The following is a 16,482-nucleotide window of genomic DNA, read 5'->3' as shown; positions in this document are numbered from 1 at the left end:
TGTAAAGGAAGATCAAAGAAAAGAAGGAAAACCTTGACGACATAAAAATGTTTTTTCTTAGGGAACAATAAAAGGATACAAACATGGTGAGAAGAAAGGAAGTTTAGATGAGGAAGGACACTCCGGCCAGCATAATCAGATTATAATGATTATGACAATCATGACGGTGACAATAAAGAAAACTTTAGGAAGCCAATTTTTCCCACCCATTCCACTCCCAACTAGCTTAACTCCTAGCCTAGGTGTCTTCTTCCCGCCCCTCCTTCGCCCCTTAGAGGGTGAGTAGACACACTTCCCCACCTGCCAATGGACCACTCCGCTATATATAGAGAGTAGATCTTAAAAGTCTCAAATATCTGTCGACTGTGAAGTGAGATGTTTACATAGACTTTCTGCTCTGATTGTTTCGGAAAGGAAGAACACCCAAGAAAACAAGACGTCTCCAGTCTCCTCCAGCAAGAGGAATACCACTTATCGCCGGACAACATGGCGCCGTTCATGGAGATAACGATGGTGAGTGACTGTGAAAAAAATAAGTGATGGCCAAAAAACTGAATTTCAGGGTGCGTTAAACAACTTTGATTATTAGCAACATTTACTAAATCACCTAAAAAAAGCATTGAGGTGTAAAAAGTACATATCTATTCATGAAAAACAGTCAAAAAGTGACAATGAAACACCAGCTGCGGTAACGGTAGTATTTTTCTAAGAATTTTTCAAGGTTAGGAGGGCGACTCAAAAATAAAAAGGCATGAGAAAAATATTGAGATGCAATAAAAATATAGGTCATTCCAAACCTATAAAGTATAAGGTAGGAGTTAAAGCATCCATCATAATCTGGGAAATCGTAATTTTAGGATACAACAAACTAAAAAAAAGCAATAAATTGATACATGAATTGATACTTGAATCGATAAGCTAAAAAATGAAAATGTAACCCTAGATTTATATTTATGAGTGTCATAAAATATGTGTCTAAAAAGTTTTCGTTGCACTTTTAAACTATAAGAGGGAATACATTTTTATTTTATCACCATGCATAGCATTGGTGTTAAAATTACTAATTCATCAGAAGGCTATATATAGATAAGATTGGAAAAAGCTGATGGATGAAAATAGTATTAATAGATAAGTACCTCCGCTAAAATTCTAGGGGAAACTTATTTATAAATTATTCACCAAATATCAGTGAATCCAGTATGTCAAAAATTAAATAAATAATTTGAACTTGAAGATGAGATGAAACACGAAACGATCACTGTTTAGTCGTCGTCAATTTCAGATGACTTTCATGTCAAAAGGAAAAATTCATCTATTTATATCCTTGCAATCCAAAACCAGTTAGATTTTGTGTATAAAAAACATAGTCTTACCAATCAATCGATGGAATTCAACCTAGTAATCTAATTAATTTAACCGAGTCCGAAACTCAAAAACTCCGTCTTCACAAATCCATTATAATTAGCAGTTGTACTGGAATTATCCATTTGACAAATTTAAAACATATGTAATCGAGTAAAAGCTGATAAATTATTGAGCTTACTAACCAATAAAAGTGAAAAAAGTTTTTTTTTTAACACGCTTTTTCCAATTAGAGCATACAAAGCTATAAATAGCAAAAACATATATACATCAATTGGAGGGTGATGATTAGATTCAATAGAAATGTATTCACATGAACCTAATAGGAGAATAAGGATTGGTATGCAATGTTTACATAAGTTTAGTTATATAAAAACCTTTATCATATTTTATTTTATACTTTTTAATGGTGAATAATGAAATCGATTAAACCTTATTCATTACATAAATTTCTTTTCAAAATTTATGACTAGCGCCACCAATTTAGAAAAAAAACATTTTCCCCAATGGAAATTTTGTAAGTAATTGGAGAGCAAAGAAAAAAATGGAATATATCTTATTAATGAATATTAAATTGTCATCAGACAAGAGAAAGCGCGAAAATTTCAAGCCGTTTAGAGAATGGAAAGTGGGTTTAAAAGTCAATTACAAGATTCCATTGACGAAGCGGAAGAAAAGACGAAGCCAGTTATGAAAAAACGTGTAAAGCATAAAGATACCTTGATTTCTGAAAAAATAGCTTAGTTACAGGTACCTTGTGTTATTATTCCAAGTGCATCACAGCTCACGCTTGAATTAGAACTTCAAATATCAGTTACCCTGCACTGCATGCCTGCTATTGATATTCTATTTCACAACTCCTTGTACTAAAATTATAGATATTTAAAATTAAAGAGAAATTACGGAATGATAAACTTTCTGGGTGAATCGCAGTGGAAAAAAGTGTCACTATAAATAGTAAAAGCATATGGCGAGAAGGACTCTTTAGCCATAAATTACTTATCACGGAATGTGATAAAAGTTCCTCGACACTTAGCTTCGAGAGTCCATTTGGTGGAAGCGTTAGCCACCATAATGACCCGGAAATTTAGTAGATCGTCAAATTCACCTTAGGCGGGTGACCTTGCACTAAAATAACATAAATACCGCTCCATAGCAACTCTATTTCTCAATTAGCAGGTGTATATTCAAAGAATTAAGAATATAAACAACGGATATTCATTTTCTCATGAAGTGAACCTGAAATGATTTCTGGCCTAAAATCCTGATTTCATAGAAACTTCATTGGATGACTGCAGATGAGAAATAAAATGTAACTCAAGGTTACGAGTTGACTGCGACAACAATTCCTGAACAAATGAACCAATCACATTTTCGTTTTTTGTGACGTATTTTTTATTTAAAACTTTTGTCCTTATCTTAATGTTTTCAAAGTGCATAGAGTTGAATTTTCCATAGATTTCCCTGTCCCCTAGATGTTATAAATTTATATTTGAGAGAATTTTGAGGCAAAATTTTTAAAATTCGATATGTAAGCAAATGTTTACTTGTGTATACTTAATGCACCCTGAAAATCTCAATGCAATAGATTTAGTTTTAAACGAGTTCTCACCCACTCAATTGTTTAACCCTTAAGTTGGCTTGGATAATTTTTTTTTTGGATTAATTAGGCAAAATTCAATTATATGCATTGAGAATATTAAGATAAGGACGTAGGTTTATAAGATGAAGAATACGTCACCAAAACCTATGGTGTACATGATTAGGATCAGGAATTGTTATCGCAGCGTGATCTTTAGTTGCACTTGAGTTCAAATATACGGTCATCTGATGAAGTTTCTATTGAAGCAGGATTTTTGGCTAGTTTGTTTGGCTAAACCTAATTATAATTATTCAGAGGAAGAATGACGCAATGGTTTGAAAATATCATCCACTGCATTTATTCATCTAAATTTTCTTAGTATTTCCGCTAGAGTTAGCAGAGCTAGTGACCCCTTTTTAATTCATTTAATAGCACGGGAGACCTCAGACGAATACAGCTTTCCGTTACCTCGAATGTCTTACGGAGAGAACTAAATGACTTCGCATTAAACATGAAGAAAGTAGACCAAACCTGAGGCCTAAATACACACAAATATTTAATCCATTCACAATATAAGCCTAAACTACCAACATTTTTTGTATTTCGGAATTATTAATTTACAATTTTATATATACATTACTTTACATTGGGAGAAATATTTACTAATATAATATTTACATTCGGAGAATAAAACTTACTTTTGTAAGGCAATCGCATCCATTCAAATCAAAATGGCACTTTAAGAGAGAGATTAACGCTCTATTAATTATTAGAAACAAATAATCCTCCCAAAAAACTTAAAAAACTGCTGGGAGCCACGATATGCATATGAAAATTCGCATGATTATCATAACAAGGCTCCAATTTTTAGATTTATAAATGTGCACTTAACAACTCTCTCGATGTTATCGACTCTTTTCTTGGGACGCATACGATGTGTTATAGAGAGTAATCATTTAAACACATGGTAATAATTTCTAACGCAAAAATATTTCTATGCCACCGTCGGAGTATCCTAAGCTACTTTTTTCTAAACTACTACCAGTAGATTTTATAGCCCTTTAATTACGATCATGTTCAGCATATTACTTGAAAATACATTTAATTGATATATAGTTGTATTCGCACTCATTTTTAGCACCACAGTACCTCATTGACCAGCAAGTATCAAGGAAACATAGCAGCAATCAAAGAGATAATCACCAGGCATTTTCCGGCCTACATGTCTACGGAATTTATCCCGAGCTGCTCTCCAGTTGGTCATTTCTCACATGGTGGCCAACATTTAACAGCTCAAATCCATAGAACATTTCTCAGTGCTTAAAGATGATGCTTAGATAAGGTATCGGAAATATATACGGCATCACATGGTTGCGTTCGAGTCAATGGTCTCCATGAGAAAATAAACCTCGTGATTGGTTATGAATAGGGTGGTTTCCTATTATTTTTTTATTGCCTAAAACGAAAGATTATTACACCTGGAGTACGTATTTCACGCATTTAGATTTTTAAATGACGATATCTATTTTTCGCGATTAAATGAAAAGTGAAAATTTTCAAGCGCGCGAAAACGCGACGCGTAAGTATGAATGCCGGGAAATCTCTCCGTGAGACTTATTTCTGGTTCCCGCTGCCCCCCTGTGAGGTGACCTTGAGGCGAGGCTTAGCGCTGATACGACGCAGGCTGCTAGCGGGTAGCTGAGTACCCAGCTGGCTGGTAGCGCTTGTCTTAAATAAGGATTATTAATACCTTATCAAATGAAGAAAACTTTTCGACCTTAGCCAGTTTTAATAAGTGATTCCCTGAGCTCTACGCCTCATGCATGCATTGGTAACCTCAGACGATGTATAACTCCTATCTTCTCGTATAGAAACTAGGTCCCTGTGACGTTACGTGGAGTGGCATCGCATGGGCGCCAATCTGGCCCTTTTCAAATGAGGATAAAAATGGACCATTGCCATTCGTCTAAACCGCTCTTTCTAAAACCGCTCTGTCTCTTTTCTGTATTTTTTGAATGCACTAATGGTGGGTAACGAATCGCAATCAATGCTTTTCGTTTTCTTTGATAAAGGAAACTACCCTATTGACAATAGGAGAAAAACAATAATGGAAACCAAGAAGGAGAACTGGGACCAAAAATAATCTAAAAGCCGGCAGGTTGCGTCGGCTAACTGCCCTAAAGTTACCGAGACTCAACGCAAAAATTCCTTGCACTACAGGCGAACGCATTCTTTAGTCTTGGGAGGATAAAGATAAAAATGTGAAAATATGCTTTAAGGTGCAAATCTGTGGAAGAAATTTATATTAACGTTGAAAAAAACACTAGTAATACTCTAAATTAATTCAATGAAATTTTAATCGGTTTTAGAAAGCTCTATGACATTTTGAGGGTGTTTCATTTTATAAAACATATTCCGCTGATAAATCTTCCCATTTGCAACAACAGGGGATGTTGATGAAAAGGACAGGTCATTGTGAAGGGTGGGTGTTCATTTGGAAGTAGAAGGATGCTATGCTGAATATTTTTCAGAACAAAAGCTTGGAGAAAATCTTCAACTTGAATTGATGTATCGGAAACAGTATCATACCAGAATTAATGTTTGAATTAGAACAAAAGAAAGCACTAATTAAAGCGCCAATGGCGGAATTAGAACAATGGAAAATGATCAAAGATCGTTGGTTAGCGACGCATATGATAGTGACTGCTTTATAGCTCATGAGTTCGATTGATGAGCCTATTGACCAATATGATTTTAAGATACAATTTTATAATACAAATCATCGTCCTTTTGCAAATTTTTTGAGAAATAATTTATTTTCAAGACCATATTGCGAACCAATGAATTTAGGTTTGATGAAAACTTTGAGACGTCGGGTATTGGACAAGTCCTCAGGTTCAATTATAGATGGTGTGAATTGTGATAAATTATTTTAAAAATTTATTTACTTTATAATTTCTGTTCTCATGTATCAAAATTGATAAATTCTAATTGGAATCGAAACAACTTTCTTCAAGAAAGACAATGAATTTAGAGAGGCATGTGAGGTTGCGATCGTTAAGGATGAGATTAAGAGAGAATTAGGATCATCATTTTATAACTCCAAGGATAAGGGGACACTCTCTGATACCACTAGGGGAGACGGAGATGCCGCAATAAAGCTTCATATAGAATATAATATGTGAGCCAAAGTAGAGAGTTCTTCGAGAAAAACTCCTTTCGCTTTTAATACGGACATGAAAAAAGAAGAAATACAACCTTTTCTCTCTCTATTTTTATAAGAAGTGCTGACTCTCGGATTATAGGAGAAATGCCAAAAAAAGAGACAATAGATGATCAAATAACTAAGAATTTGATGTAAGAAAACAATGGAAAAGATAAAATTGAATGCTAGAAGTTTCAAGAGTATTAAAATTAAAAAAATACACATAACTCGAGATTTTGAGTTTAACATTAGGTACTGAAATACGTTTTGACAACCGAAATACAAAGCATCGATTTTATATGACAATAGAAGACGACGAAATAGAGTTACGTGATAAAAAATTAATTCCAAATATATGAGCGAATATACCGATCGATTGGTTTCAGAAATAAGCAAGAATTGATAATGTTTAATTTTCTGACGCCATTTGATTGTCTAGCCTTCTCATTCAAGGAAGGTACATATAGACCTGTGCTCCACCATCACTTATGGATACTAGATGGGTAACAGGAAAATGGAATACGTAAAAGGTGAATACACATCTATCTATTACTACTGCGTTATATACTCACTTCTACTATTTGACCACTCTCCTAAAGACATCCCCATGCCAATGGCTCAGTGAGAAATTAGTTTAGATATGAATCCTTATCCATAGAATGTAGAGGAATTTTTAGGTTCGAAACTAGATCTTCCCCTCACTGGTCAGGAAAGGAGACCTACGAAGTAAACAACTTCATTGAAATAGGCATAAAGTACTACATGCAATCAAACTTAATGCATACATAAAGAATTTTTAATAGCAAAATATGCTATAAATAGAAATACTACTTAACTATAAGAATATAATCAATATTGAATTTAAACTTTTCCCTGAAATAAGTGTAGAAAAAAGAACAGATCACATGCATCGATGGACTAAATGCCAACGAAATTAAACAGCGACCAACGTCCACCTCAAATAAATGTTATGGAGGACGTAGAATAATTAACTTCTCTTGGGAGAGACATTACCTGGCAGTCATATAAAAAAGAGGAATTTTCTATCCAATGAGAGCGTGCAACACTTGCCATATATAAAATGTAATCCAACATAAAATGTCGCTACTTTGTTTAGAGATCATCAAATTGACAGAAACGGGCAATGGATATCGATGGACAAGAAGCATGCACAATGAGAAGAGCTGGTCGAAAAGTATGGAAGAATGTGAAAAATGTTACTGGAAAATAATGCAGAAAATACGCAAGAATGAAAGAGAATGAGCGACCAGAAGATTTATAAAGAATATGTAAATAATAATTCGAAATGTGGATTACTATTCATTAAAGATGATCAAGGTTAGCATGTTATCGGACACATAAATTGCGATAGAAGTATAGTGGAAAGGAGGTTGGGAAAGAATCCCTAGAGAAAGACTAAGGGACGAGCTCGTGGGATTAGGCAAGAAGGACTCAGGATGGAATGAGCAAAGCCAAGTTAAAGAATTAAACAGAGCCAAATGCTAGAGAGTGAGAAATAGAGACATAAAGAACGGAGAAATTGTACTTCAGCGTTTAACTCAGAAGGTATATATAAGTATTTCGATGAATTTAACGAGGTAAACTTGCGGAGTTGTCATTTAGCTGATTGACAACCACTTGGTATGAATTCTGATCATTCGAAGATATTCAATATCTACGGCTACGTAATCTTCAAGGATAGCATTAATTTTTCATTGAAAAGCTGATGTTACATTAAACAATGGTATTAAATACCGTATAATATGGAAAAAACTTCCTCAAACATGCAATAGATGTCGTTAAGGTGTAAATTACATTTTTTACTGCTTTCTCAGTGATGTATTCTCCATTAAGATCTCTATGAAACATATATACACTGAGTATTAGAGATTGTTTTTTTATTACTGTATATCAGACATTTTTGGTTCATGCACATGTATAAATAGGTATAAATATGAAAATATAAGCAAGAATAAAGCGAAATAATAAAATACTTACATCATAAAAATTCAAGTAACGCGAATAATCATTTACACTGCAACTAATTGTATAATGTAATAACAGAGTAAAATGAAACTACTCGACAAGAAATGCTGACTTATTATTCCTGGGAAGATAAACCCATGTCAAGCTAATTCCAAAACATCGGACTGAGAAAATACATAGCCTTGGACATCATTCGATATCTTTAAATGAGTCGGGTCATATGAACGGAACGGGAGTGTGGGGTTCACCCTACTGGCGTTGACGCCTGATAGGTAACACAAAAATTGAAACTCCAAACCTGTACTATTATGCAAAAAGTATGACGTAAGCCATGCAAATACTTTCAACTATATTCCAAATAAATTGAAATGTGAATAAGTTGTGCCCCTAAAAATTAATAAGTCACGTATTAATATTTTGTGATTAAAATGAGCAGTCAATCTAGCAGTCGAAATACTCGAACTGCAAGTTGACTCGGAGTTTGCTTTGAGTACTTTGCATAATAGTAAAGGATCCTGTCGCTAGACCGTGATGAAGTGAAAATTCCTACGCTATACTTGGGTGAGCTCTACTATAACATATACTTAGCAATCTTTGGACTGAATCACTGAGTGATTGACTTACAATCACTACAGAGGACCCAAGCAAACGTAAAAATGTAGAAAAATCGAATTAAATTTTATGAGAATTCAAGAGGAACTTAAGTAATAAAAGATAAAGTGATACGAGAAAGGAGTGGTGAGCTACGGCACATACATTTTCAGATTGCTGGCGGTTGATAGTGATGAAAGATAGCTTAGAGTTATTTATACAAGTATGATTTAAATAATTATGAGCATTAAAAGTTATGGTAAAAATGACGCTAGAGCCTAGGTTAGTTCAGGAAATCATTTATCAACTTCATGCACTGTTAATCATTTGTTTCAGCACTGCTGCCCAGGAGTGTTGGAAACATGAAAAAAAACAGGATTATCGTAAAACGATACCTCCACTGAAAAAACGCTCAACAATCGCCCACCGAATCAAATCAGCTCATCTAGTAGCCCAACAATACGAATCATTTCCTATTCTCCAAGCTTGGAGGTGAGCGTTGATGCTCCGGACAATGCTAGATGAGCGGATTCGTATTGTTGGGCTACTAGATGAGCTGATTTGATTCGGTGGGCCATTATTGAGCGTTTTTGTAGTAGAGGCATCGAAAAGAATGTTGCGGTTGCAGTAATTCATAGAAAAATAGTAGGAATACGGTGTAAGAATTTTTCAGAGGAAATCCGATCGCGGCTTAAGTGCCTTGAGGACTGTAGAAGTGCAACACTCCGTCCGTCGGAAGGGAATTTAAGCTGTAGTCCCCTTGACACCTCTCTTTAGAAGCAGACTAATAACGAGCCCGAGAAAATGTATCACTTGCCGAGCGACTAAGGGCGCACATATTAAAATTAAATAATTATATGAAAAGCTGCTTGAGACGACAAATTCGAAAAATGAAAAATATAAACTGTAAGTAAATCTGTTTTCATTTAAAACATCTTCAAAACCGCACAATTTTTATACGATAACCCCATATTCTACCTCTCCCTGCTATTGACCGACCACACCTAGATATATAATATAGTCCGACCACACCTGTAGTATACAGCGAGCATATGGGATTCGGTGCAAAAAGACTTAATCAGTGAAGTGAATAAAATACAAAGGACAGCTGCGCGATTCGCCATAAACTGATACGAGCGTAAAGTTACAGTTTCAAAGCTGCATGCTAGGCTTCGATTGCTTGGACAATTGAGTATAGATATCTTTAAGAGCAGCGCGAAGAACATCATAAGAGCCCCACTATATTTCCAGGTCCAACGGACTCGGTATTTAGAGAGATATTTTCCCGAACGGATAGATATGGAAATTCATTTTTCCCCCGAACCATAAAGAACTTAAATAAATGCTAATCGAAATTTTGCTTGAGCATTTGCATCTTATATGTCGATGGCTGGTGTCCTAATACCCCCTTCCACAAGCCTTTTTAGGCGTCTTGCGGAATAGCTTGGTATCACTTGGAGCATTTTTCTCTTGTAAGTGAGGCTTAGATGTAAAAAACAGTAGAGACGTCAAAAGTGGAAGCATTCAAAATTATATGCTACCGAAAAATGATGAAGATAAAATGGATCGACCATGTAAGACATGAGGAAGCGCCATGACGAGTGGGATAGAAGAGAAATCTTCTAATAACCTTAAGTAGATGATGGGAGAGCTTATTTGGCCGCATTATCAGACATGATGGCCTGATGAAAACAATCGTAGGGGAACAGATGGAAGGAAATAAGGGCAAGGGACAGCCCCGAATGAGTTACATTGGACAGTTTATAAAGGGTGTAGAAGAGAAGAAATGCGTCACTATGTAGCGGATAGCGGATAAGAGGGAAGAATGGAGAGCTGCGTCAAACCAATCTTAGGATCATTGACTAATGATGATGATGATAAAGCGGAATAGTATCTAGATATTCTGTCTCGTCTTCCAGGCGCTGCTTCTGATTGTTGGAGCCTTAGACCACTGTAATTCGTCGCTATGAAACGGATAGTGGAAAGGAGGGAGGAATAGATAGCTGCTTCAAACCAATCCTAGCATTGTTGACTAATGATGATGATGATAATGCCGAATAGTATATAGATATTGTCTCGTCTTCCAGGCGCTGCTTCTGATTGTTGGGGCCTTCGACCACACATCTGCTCAGTACACCTTCACACAATTCGACGAGCCGAGGGTCGCGGTGAAGGCGCAGTTGTCTCCCCTACCGGTCATCCCTTTGCCCGCTGGTCTGTCCACCCTGAGGCCGTCCCTGAACAGGCCGCAATCGATCACGCCACGTCCAAGCTCCCCAAAGAGACCCGTGTCCACAGCCTCGCTTCTTGGGGGCGGCGGAGGGGGCGCCAGGCCCCTGCCTACGGCCCCAAAGCCACCACCATTCCCCGTGAGGCCCTCGAGGCCCATATCGACCACCAAACCCAAGCCGGTGGCCTCCAGGCCGACACTCGTAGCTTCCAAGCCAACACCAGTGGCCTCCAAGCCAACTCCAGTGGTTACCAGGCCTACAACTCCGCCTCCACCGCCTCCTCCTCCAACCCCAACGCTTCCGCCCCCTACGAGACCCACGCCGCCGCCCCCAGTCCGACCGCGACCGAGACCAACTAAGACGACAACGCCGGCTCCGATCACGACTACAACGGATAGCACGCCGGTGGAACCCGCAGCGCTTACGGCTACTGGAGGAAGCAATTCCGGGAGCAGTGGTGCCACGGATACGGTGTTCACCGTCTTCAAGATGACTGATGACGGATCCTACTTATTCGAGTGAGCCATTTTAATCTGGTAGTTAGTTATGGAGTATAAATCCATGACTTTTAAACCTTTTACAGTAGAACCTGTTAATAAGGTAATCCCCTAAACCGTGGTTTCTGACTTGGGTGCTGTGTCTCATCTTTCCTAAAAAAATGCATGGCACCATGACTATTTCCACTGATACTTCCTTATAATAACTTTCAGCGTAGTATATTGTTCTCAACTAACGCTTATGGGAAGTAAAACCTCACTAATACGTCGGTAACAAATATTGTGCCACCATGCCCCAATTGCGGAATAGTTACGACAAAGTAGCAAAAAAAACACACAGAAAAACATATTCAATACACTATACTGCTTATGGTTGATACCTCACATGTTCAGAAGTGCAATAAAAAGGATATGGTGCTCTTGGAAATGGCCCGACGCGACTGAAACCGGTTTAGTGTTACAAATATATTCTTGGAATACAACGAAGTGTTTTCACCTTCGTAATGTTAACATGGTGGAGACATAACATATTGATCAAGAGACTAACGAAAGTCACAACAAAAAATAATTTAATTTACAAATAATCAAGGTTTTCCTCTGCCAAAACTGCTCCTATGATCAACATGAGGTAATCTGGATACCTTATGATAATGCGAACTGTATCGAAGCCGGTTGGAAATCAAATTCATTTTGTGAAAATTTTCAGTCTTTTATATGGATAATTTAAACATTTCATTACCATTTATGTGAAAAAATTTGCATCGCAAGACGCATTATTGCCATGATAAAACGTAATATGAAGGTAGCCTTAGTAACTGCCCTTTGGAGAGGGGAGAAGAAAAAAATGATGTCATTGTTAGCCGAAGCAAGATATCGTCTATACGAGGTATACACTACACATAAAGAGTGCGTCAGTAACATAAATCCAATCTGTCCAAATGTCCACACAATAAAATTAAGCACACACCATTGTTTACTGTCAGATACCAAAAAATGAAGCTAAGACAATCTTTAAAGAGAATAGAAATTGGAGGATAATAGGATATAGCAATGAATTGAAGGAAAAACGTGGAATCTCAAACACCAGGGACCCTCAGAGAACTTACATTTCAGGTTCATATCACAAAGATAAATTATGAAGGATTAGTTACAAACGTAGTTAACAAGTTTAAAAGCATTCTCTCGGCTGGGAAGACGTAAGGCCATATGATAGGACGAGGAAAGAAACAAAGAGATACAGGCAAAGGAGGACAGCCTTAAATATTGAAATTTGGCCACAATAGTCAAATGATATCGGATGGATGCGAAATAGTGAGATGCTACTCTTTAACTATTTCAATTTTTCTCGACTCTCAAATAAATCAACTTTAGAATCATTGTTATTGTCTATTGAAATTTGAGGGCTGCAATTTCCGGAGGGCTGCGATAGCCATTCTCAAGCACGTGTTTAGCATACATGGATCAGGCGTCATAGTTCACTGCACGATTTTGGGGCGGATTAGAACCAAATGAACTGTAAGAATTATGATTTCAAAGCATTTCTTACTTACCTACTATAGACCTGGAGTTTGCTAAGCAATGAAAGCCCAGAGAGCAAAGAGCTTGAGTCTTAAAGATCGACTTGCACAGAATTGAGCAGGTGGAACTTTTTAATATGAAAACAGGCGCGGTGTTGAGAATATCAAATTTGAGATGTGTGTAGGCGTATATGGATAGACTTTCGCAGGCTTCAGATATGCCTGTAGCCTTTTCTGGTCAATCTAGCAGTTCTTACAAATTTAGCTGAATCCCAAGACACAAGGCCGTGTCTTCTTCCGTTGTTGATGTAATCATTCAAGAAATATTGAGATTACTCAATTTGGCCAAAATCCGATAAAAAAGTAACCCGATCGGCCTGAAAGTTATTTTCAAATTGGATATATCGTGTGGTCTAGACTCTTGAAATGACACTTTTGAAAAATCGACTCTGTGAGGCTCATATGTAATAAACAATAACGAATTGAAATAGAAAATTTGGGGTCGAGACAATTTTTCCTAGGATTTCAAACGATATGACTTTTGATTTAATTTTTGTCGTATATCGTCTCATTCACCTCAAAGATTTGTATAAATCAGTCAGTCAGTGGTTGGAAGAGGGTTTTGCAGTGCATAGATAAATAAGAGCTGAGGAGAGGATCACAGTGTGAAACAGTCTGATTCGGAGAGCAGAACCTTATAGGTGGGATCATGGACGCTGAGGAATGAGGACAATAATAGGCTGGGGTTTTTCAAACAGTGCCTAAGAAGGAGAATGGAAAAGGTGAGATGAGGTGGACAAAAAAAGAATTAGTAAGGCCAAGAGATGATCGGCGAACAGAGGAAATTTTCAGAGGAGATAAGGAGGAGAAGGATGTGGATGGAGTTAATGCTGTATTGATATTATCAAAACCCAATTTTAATGAAAGATAACGTGCGGAAAGGGGAGGAAAAATAAAAGGGTCCATATATTTACTAAAGAATACTAAGCCGTATGCCGGGCCGAATGAAATTCAATGTGAGGAGAGGCAAGAAAATATTCCATTTAAACTATCCTAACCACAGTACTACCTGAAGTTTCGACTCATAGGTATGGTAATCTATCCTGGGTGTTTCTAGCCTACATAATAATCAAACATATGGTTGTATTATTTGAAATACATGCATACATGATATAAACTATTTAAAAAATGAATCGAGAATATCATTATTTTTACCATTATAAATGTCCTTTATTCTAACTAAACATCCAAAAATCGCCGCAAAATAAGTTGACTGAAGAATCTTCAAACTTGAAGAAAGCATTCCCTATTTAGAGTTTCCTAATGAAGGTAACGCACGATTTGTTAAACTAAACAAGGATATTTCACAAATTAGCTCCTTCCTCATCACTGCCTACTTACCCCTATTGCCTATTTTCACCATTAAAAATGTCCTTTATTCTAACTAAACCTCCAAAAAATCGCCGCAGAGCGAGTTGGCTGAGGTATTTTCAAACTTGATAAAAAGATTCCCTCCTTAGAGTTTCCTAATGAAGATAACGCACCATTTGTAAAAACGAAATGTGGATATTTCACAAATTCGTTACTTCCTAATCACTGCCAACATACCCTTATTTCCTCTCGTCTCTAGCTCTCCGCTACAACATTCATTTTTTTATGTTTCAAATTCTCTTCTTTTACGTCTCAACCGCAGTGACCTACTTCTAATACGTATATTGATTTCCTCTCTCATCTTTTCAGCTACACGGCCCCGGCAATCGGTCTTCGACAACGTGAAGAAGGCTTCCTTAAGTCAATTGGTGACACAAAAGTGCCCGTCAAGAGAGGATTCTTCGCTTACACCAGTCCTGAAGGGAAACCAGTGAGCCTCTCTTACCAAGCCGATGAGTTCGGCTTCAGGGCTACCGGAGATCACCTGCCACGTGCACCGTCCGAAATATGAACACCATGATGTCACTTATGATATAGACTCACAACACTAGATCAAGAGAATTTCCCAACAAAACCTGGAAAATCCACCCCATAAGAGTAGAATCTCTCTCCATGACAATATAAACGGATTCAATAAGCGTGGCGAAAATATTCTATAGTTCACGTCTTGGTGGTGGGTTTTCGGTAGTGGCCAATCATGCACGAAACTGGGGTGATGATAAATAAATGTTCTGAGTTACAATCAATAAATTGACGAAGGAAAATTCGAAAACAACACCGATATGTCAGTAAGAAGTAACTGAACATTTAATACGGCTCCAAACTCACTGATATAAAAATCTCAGTTTAAAAACTTTTCCTGAGAACTTCAAAAGGAAAACAAAAGTATTAGTGGATATCATGATGAGACGTAGGATTGTCATAATGATACGAACCTTTTAATCCTCAACAGGACTTGTAAGCAAAAGTGGAGTGAAATACATACGGTGAGAATAATGGAAAGCCCTCTTTGGTTAATCAAATAAGAACATTACTTTTTACCCACTGGGTGGGATAGCACAGAAAACAAGGAAAAAGTGCTTTTGTATTTTTATACCTAAGTCAGATGTGTTAAATTCTTTTGAATGATTTGTGATACTTGTGTGATGAATTGATGTACCTATTCATCAATGGAAGATAAATAAATGGAATTGCTGGTTTAACTGCTACATCGGGATGTCAAAAGATATGGACTGCTCTTTATTATTTTTCATGGTAATATGAAGCAACATATATAATCATTGCACCCAATTTGCTATTCACCAATTAATCAGTCAATAAAACCATCTCCTTTGCAACCGAAACCTAAGGTATATTATAACTGCAGTGTAATTCAATTGCATTGTATTCAAATGTCTCATTTAATCTCAAGTGAAGGGAGCAAGTGCCCCGTATCTCTCAACATATGTCTCAGCTCGTCTACATCCATTTACGTCTTCGATACTAACCATATTGCCATCTTTCGTAATTTGATTAAGTAAATTTGTAGCATAAGTTTCCATAATCAGAACGTTGAGACTAGTATCTATTCTTCTGTCTTACCCGTTTGATTCTTACCCGAATATCTTGAATTTTCAGGGTAGATGACCATTTCAGCATTTTCTAACAAATTTGAAAATTTGCCGAGGTTTTTTTTCTCAGAAGCTTTATGGTGTTATTTGAAGTACAGAGGTATCGTCAAATATCTGGTCCATAATCTCGGAAAGTATTAGATAATAGTGTTTTGTACAAAAATAGGCAAGTGAATAAAGCAAGAAATTGCACCGCGAAAGCAAATTGCGATCGTTTAACTTGATACCGGCCATAAAAGGAGAGAATCCAATGAGCAATACAGAAACCGCAGTTATTTAAAAAAAGTTAAGCTGAAATCCTTAGAAACATGTACAAGGAAAAGAGCGGAGTAACTTTTCATAATAGAATACACAAAATTCGAGAAGACGAATGAAAGCCCAATAAAGAACCAACTTCATGTACATGCGAACGTGAGGTGAATTCGTCCATTTCTCCGTGAGAACGTGGAATGGGAAATATGTTACAAGCA

The 16,482-nt window shown here is 36.8% G+C and overlaps 1 long non-coding RNA gene across 1 annotated transcript; it reads left to right on the top strand.

The window, feature by feature from the left end:
* The first annotated feature begins 11,263 nt into the window (after positions 1-11,263).
* LOC124161127 lies at positions 11,264-15,630 on the top strand. Its single transcript, XR_006865320.1, has 2 exons — positions 11,264-11,475; positions 14,712-15,630. It is a non-coding gene; the product is annotated as an uncharacterized LOC124161127 (long non-coding RNA).
* The last annotated feature ends 852 nt before the right edge of the window (positions 15,631-16,482 follow it).

This window comes from Ischnura elegans, chromosome 6 (genome assembly GCF_921293095.1).
Source record: "Ischnura elegans chromosome 6, ioIscEleg1.1, whole genome shotgun sequence".
NCBI lineage: Eukaryota > Metazoa > Arthropoda > Insecta > Odonata > Coenagrionidae > Ischnura > Ischnura elegans.
The sequence above is the reverse complement of the archived record's forward strand: the minus strand, read 5'-3'. Positions and strand labels throughout refer to the sequence as shown.